The sequence below is a fragment of the Lepidochelys kempii genome, chromosome 1 (assembly GCF_965140285.1).
Source record: "Lepidochelys kempii isolate rLepKem1 chromosome 1, rLepKem1.hap1, whole genome shotgun sequence".
NCBI lineage: Eukaryota > Metazoa > Chordata > Testudines > Cheloniidae > Lepidochelys > Lepidochelys kempii.
This window is the reverse complement of record NC_136380.1, coordinates 207,624,362-207,630,834: the sequence shown is the minus strand read 5'-3', so window position 1 is coordinate 207,630,834 and position 6,473 is coordinate 207,624,362.

Sequence of the window (6,473 nt, the reverse complement as noted above, 5' to 3'; positions counted from 1 at the left end):
AGTGGGTGAGAAGCTGGATATGAGTCAGCACTGTGCCCTCATTGCCAAGAGGGTCAACAGCAAATGGGGCTGTATTAGTAGGAGCATGGCCAGCAGATTGAGGGAGGTGATTATTCCCCTCTATTCGGCACTGGTGAGGCCACACCTGAAGTACTGCGTCCAGTTGTGGGGCCCTCAATCCAGAAAGGATGTGGACAAATTGAAGAGAGTCCAGCAGAGGGCAATGAAAATGCTCAGAGAGCTGGGGCACATGACTTAAGAGGAGAGGCTGAGGGAACTGGGGTTATTTAGTCTGCAGAAGAGAAGAGTGAGGGGGGATTTGATAGCAGCCTTCAACTACCTGATGGGGGGGTTCCAAAGAGGATGGAGCTCAGCTGTTCTCAGTGGTAGCAGGTGACAGGACGAGGAGCAGTGGTCTCAAGTTGCAGAGGGGGAGGTTTAGGTTGGATATTAGGAAACACTATTTCACTAAGAGGGTGGTGAAGCCCTGGAATGGGTTACCTCGGGAGGCGGTGGAATCTCCATCCTTAGATGTTCTTAAGGCCCGGCTTGTCAAAGCCCTGGCTGGGATGATTTAGTTGGTGTTTGGTCCTGCTTTGAGTAGGGGGTGGGACTAGCTGACTCTTCTGAGGTCTCTTCCAACCCTAATCTTCTCTGATTCTATGTTGGCGTGTCCTTTCATCTGAGTCAGTACAGAACCAAGTTCCCAGTGTGACAGTAGGGGACACTGTGCTGCTGGCAGTGAGATGAGTTGCAGAAGTGCAGCCACCTACCTGTTCCTTGCATTCATGAGGGTGAACTGGGAGCAGCTTGCACATTATGGGAAGCTAGAACCAAGTGGCTGGCACCTTCCTGCTACTATTTTGCCTATTCTCTGCTGTCAGAGTCTCATCAGGAATTATGTCATTTTCCGTACACAAAGGGGTCTCACACACACTGCCCACAGACAGCTGGGGGAATTAGCCTGAGTGATATAGAATAGCAGATGTAACCTTTTTCTGTAGGTTATTGGTTCAAATGCAGCCCGGGTTGGCAGGGACAGAAAGTCATACACATGGGAGGCTGAGCTGTGAGTGTATTTGACTTTTATCTACTTTCCTTAACTGTTCACTATGATAGGTTTAATTGGTTAGGCTTAGCTAGTGTCCGTAGGAATCGATAACTACATTTTAACATTCTCGTTCTTTAGCAACTTTAAGTGAGTTATCAGAGTTTTGTCTGTTAATTTTTTTTTTAATCAGCTGAAAGACCAGGGCTAATTGCAACTGTTCTTTAGTAATCCAGCTTTTTGTGACCAACTGCTCACACTCACCTCTAATTCCTCTCTGACTCCAGTAAATCCAAAAATGGCCATCTGTGCTTCTGCTGGGCCTAGCCCTTGAGCTGTTGCACCCTTGAAAGTGGGCAAGTTCCACCCCATGACCTGCACAATCTGCCACGCTCAGGGTTGGCTGCATCCTAGGCTCATTGCACACAGCAGCCTTATGTGGTGGTGCTGTGCTGGAGCCCAGCACGGTTGCAGCTGGGCTCATCATACTACTAGGGACTGAGAAGGGGGGTGATGGAGCATAGGTGGAGATCAGCCAGTCAGGTATATTGAAACTGGGACAATGCATTGGTTTCAACAATAATAATAATGTTCTCGTTTATTATTAATAGCCAGAATATAAATATTAAATAACTACCTAGGCATTGCTAGACATTCGTGGTGCCTGTGTAACCCACACACCTGCTGGGGGTGGTGTTCTGTCCCATCTAGTGGCACCGAGACCACTTAAAGAGAGAGAGAAAATGAGTCTGCTCTACAGCCTTACCTACCTAGCCAGGTGGCTTTTAGCTCATGTGGTAGAGGCTCATGCACTAAGCTCCAGAGATCCCCAGTTTGATCCCACACACGGACAACCAGTGTCTGTTGGTGTTACAAGGGGGGACTCATTGGGGATTTCAACTGGGAAGTCTCTGCTGAGTATAGTGTTCTGTCCCATCTAGTGGCACCGAGACCACTTAGAGAGAGAAAATGAGCCTGCTCTACAGCCTTAGTTAACAGGCAGTTGACTTTTAGCTCCTGCTGTAGAGGCTCATGCACCGAGCTCCAGAGGTCCCAGGTTCAATCCTGTCCATCGATGACCGGGGTTTGTTGGACCTGAGCCTTGAGGATTGGTCCTGCTTTGAGCAGGGGGTTGGACTAGATGACCTTCTGGGGTCCCTTCCAACCCTGATATTCTATGATTCTATGATTCTCCTTTATTTTTTTCCTACAAAGCAAATTTTGGAGCCACCATTCTTCCAGCTGAGGATAATGGGATGGGATCCCTCTTCAGAAACTGTTTATAGCTCTCCATTATTCATCCAAAAAGAGGGCTATTAAATAAGGCACTTCGTCTACCGGGTGAGCCAAAGGGTCAGCTCTGGGAACCAGGCTAGTCAGGCTGTCTTACTCTGCCAGTTGCTGCCTGTGACCTCTGTGAGCGAAGGTTGGGCGTGAGCACCTTCTTTACCCAAACTGAAAGCTATCCATTTGTCTATCCTACCGAAGTAAGTACCCTGCCCTACAGAGGATAACCTCTCCCTGGGTGCATGTAGCCAGGAAACCGTGATGTCTTTTATTTTCTGTGTACTATATTGTTACATCTGTAAGCATCCTGTGTGCCATTTTGTCCCCACCTTGTTACAGAGGAGACACCTGCACACTGGGCTCTTATCTGGAGACTTCGCTTCTGTTTGATCTGGTTGATTTTCTCTTTTATTTGGTGTAGTGTATACACCTGTCATTGATGCTTTTTCAAGGCACTGTTTGTGGGCGTTGCCCCTGTGTATAAACCTCAGGATCTACAGTCAGCTGGGTGTGGTACGGGGATTGCAATGCTCTGCTAACACTGGTTGATGATCTGCTATCAGGGTCATGTGCCCGTGCCAATTCTTTTAGCCTTGTCGGCTGCATTCAGTGCCAATGCCTACGAGGAGTTGTTCTGCCTGGATATCCCAGCAAGGTGGATAGTGCTTCTACTCATGAGCAGCCCTGTGTGCTGTACATTTATTTAATGAACTTAGTCCCTTTTTCTATTCACAAATTATTTGCCAACAGACTTCACTGTTATGCATTGTTCAAATGGTTCGACAAGTACATGTTTTCTGCAAACATACTTCAGCCAACAGGTTGTTCACAACCTCTTTGCCACTGCTATTGCTTCACGTGGTTGTTGTTCCTAATTATCCATTTGGGCTGCATGGCGGGCCATGGCTTTTGCCAGATGGCTTTGCCCCAAGCCGACCAAGAGATTTCAAGATGGCTGTGTGATACCGCAGAAGCAAATGCTCCGGTGGATACATATTCGCACAGACAGTTGTGACAGTTTCCCTTTCTGCAAACATTCTTGCTGACAAAATTTCACTAGCACAAAAGTTTATGAAAAGCAAACAGAAGGCGGCAAATATGAGGCTCGGGGCCAAACCTGGGAGGCCTTTGTGAGGTTTTGAGTAAATGTCCCTGAATAATTTCCAGCAGTACACAGCCAGCTCCACTCCTTTCTTTGTTGAGATCCAAGGTTTCCCTTGGCTCCCCAAGGTCAGGACTCTCAATGCCTCCCTCCCTGCCTTCTGGTGCTGGCTGAGGTCGAGGAGAGGTGGAATCAGTAGGGAGTCTCTTCACCCACCCCTTCCAGGCCTGGGGAGAGGAGCAGCTGGGATTCTCTTTACCCATAGGCCAGGGGTGTCAGCACGGAGTCTCTCTCCACACACATCCAAGGCCTGGGGAGATAAGGCTGGGAGCCGAGGAGGAGATGCAGAGGTCTCCAACAACCTCCAGTATTTCTAAACACCTCTTCCTGGCGAAACTTCAGGGCCAGTTCTCTATCCTCCTCCTCCTTGACCTATCGGATGCCTTGGACACTGCTGATCACTTCTTGAAATCCTGCCATCCCGTGGCTTTTCATGACTCCATCCTCTTCTGGTTCTCCTCCTACCTCTCACATTACTCCTTCAGCATCTCAGAAGAAAGTCATTGGCCCTGAGACGTGGTAAGGCTTTGCCACAGAGATGAAGAACTCTCCTGTGTTATACTGATAACTCATAGGGGTTCTGTTAGTAATAGTTCTGTATAAAGAGTGAGAACCCCTGATAGCAGAGCGTAGGAGTCATTCCACTGTGTTTGGGAAGTGGACTGTAACCTGCTCATTGAAGAGTCTGGCTTTGTGAAGTGAAGTAATGTGTGCTGTAATCTTGACCACCTCCCTCCCCCCCAATTGTTTAATTAGCTCTGAAATGAGAAACCTGGTCTGCATGCTTGGTCAAGTGGCAACTTTCATTCAGTTGTCGGTGAGAGCAACAGGATGTTTCTTTAGGGTCATTTCACATTGGGTCACATCAACCTCAAGTTATGTGCTTCCACTGAAATCCTGATTGTTAGAATCACACCCATTTTTCATCAATGGAAAACTACCAAATAAATATAATATCCATTTTAAAGCAAAAAAGTAACATATGAGACAGCGGCAGTATAGGAAAGAAACACTTCATAACCTTAAATAATCATAATGATCAGACAGCCATAGTAATTGTATTGGTAAAAAGGGAGGAAAACCCTCTGTTTTCATTCAGATACAATAGGAAGAAGGTTAGAGCAAAGGACTGGCCCCCAGGAGAATCAGGTTCTGCTCAGAGCCCTACCACAGATTTTGGACAAGTCTTATAGCATTCAAGTCATCAGAATGTTCAAACCTAGGGATCTAAAGTTAAACCCTCAAATCTATGGTAGCACCTAAATGAGTGGCTGGATTTGGAGAGGGGGTGAGCCATTCAAGTCAATGGGAACAGCAGATGCTTAACACCTCTGAAAATGAGACCACTGATTTACATGCCTGGATGGCAGCCATAGTCTTTTCCCAGCCACTCCTTGCTCTCCCACAGCCTTCATCCCCTCTGACCTGTCCTGCTTCTTGTACCACAGCTGAGCACATTCTCTCACTGGCTTACCTAATGGGGAGCTCCTAATAGCTGCATAAAGAGAACAGTTTAGAAGCTGTACCCTGGCCTGAAAAACAAACTACCAACTTCTGCACATGAGGAAATGCACAGGTAAGGTGTTGCTGCACATAGAACACAAGCACATATTCTTAACTCTGACCCCTTTAGCCGCCGTCCCTGTGGGACATCACACCTTAAACTCTGCCTAAGCCTTTGTGTCCAGTGTGATCTCTGCCAAGCAGCAGCAAGTACTCCCTGGATCAGTGGTGCTGCCTTGAGGGTCTTGTGTCTTGGGGGACTGTATGAACAGGAGTCCCACTTTGGAGCTGTGGTTGGCACAAAGAAAATGGCAGTTTTTGTTAGGATGGGCAAGGTACTGGAATGTTCCCAGTTCCCTGCCACTGCACAGGAAAGCCCTGTACAGATATTAACTAATTTATCATCACAGCAGCCCAGGGCAGCGTAGGGATAAGTGTTGTTATCCTCATTTTACAGGCATTTGCAGGCTTCCCCCAAATCCACACTCACACAGGCTCCCTCATCTCAATCCACACACAAGGGACTGGGTAGACAGAGTCCCCCACACAAATTCAGGATCTATCTGACACAAGCAGCTTGCACTCCTCTGCTCTCCCCACAGGTCTTCTCTCTGTTCTCCTCTCTCCCCCTTTGCCTCTTAGAGCTTCCCCTCCCTGTCAGAGCAGGAGGAGAAAGTGCTGCAGGGTCTCTGCTTCCTGCTAGCCTTTGCAGGCTCTGCTTGCACCAGTAGCCAGGATGGGGAGGAGATGGGAAACAGGAAGTGGTTTGGTCTGGGGGAGCAGCAGTAAGAGTGCATGTTTTAGGGGCAGAAGAAATGCCTGTTGCATTTTAAGTCCCCAGATATAGGGTGGACAGAGTTGGGAGAATCACCAGGGAGGAAAAAAGTTGGGTGTCAGAGAGGGAACATGTACTACCCTCTACTGTGCTAGAGCCTATGGCTCCACATGACTACTTTAGTATGGTATCGGGAGATGCTGGGGAGCATGTCCAGTTCAGATGGGGTCTGTGAGGAGGCTCAGTGGGGATGAGGAGCGAGCTCAGTGTAGATTGAAGGTCTGTTGATTTTAACAGCAAGCCTCTAGCAAACTCTACTGAGTATAATACAGACCCCTAATGGTGATTTTTGCCATTTTATAACTTGGCCATATCTGAATGGATTTGCATGGGATGAGCAAAAGGCCCCTCTCTGACCTCAGGACCATCCCCCTTCCAATTTTCACATCTCTGCAGCAAATTTTGGAGGCTGTAAGAATTCCTCAAAAGAAAAAGTTGGAAATGTTTTTATAATAGGACAAGATAGGCAACCTTAACATAGGAGTCAAGGCTACTGTCCTATAATACTGAAAAAGCTGTGCCTTGTTGCTGTGATTGTGCCTGATGGGAAGCCTGATCATGTCCTGTTGGCTTCCTCATACCTCAACTTTCCCCTCCTGGAGTCACCACTCCTTACCTGAGTTCAGCTATTTAAGCAG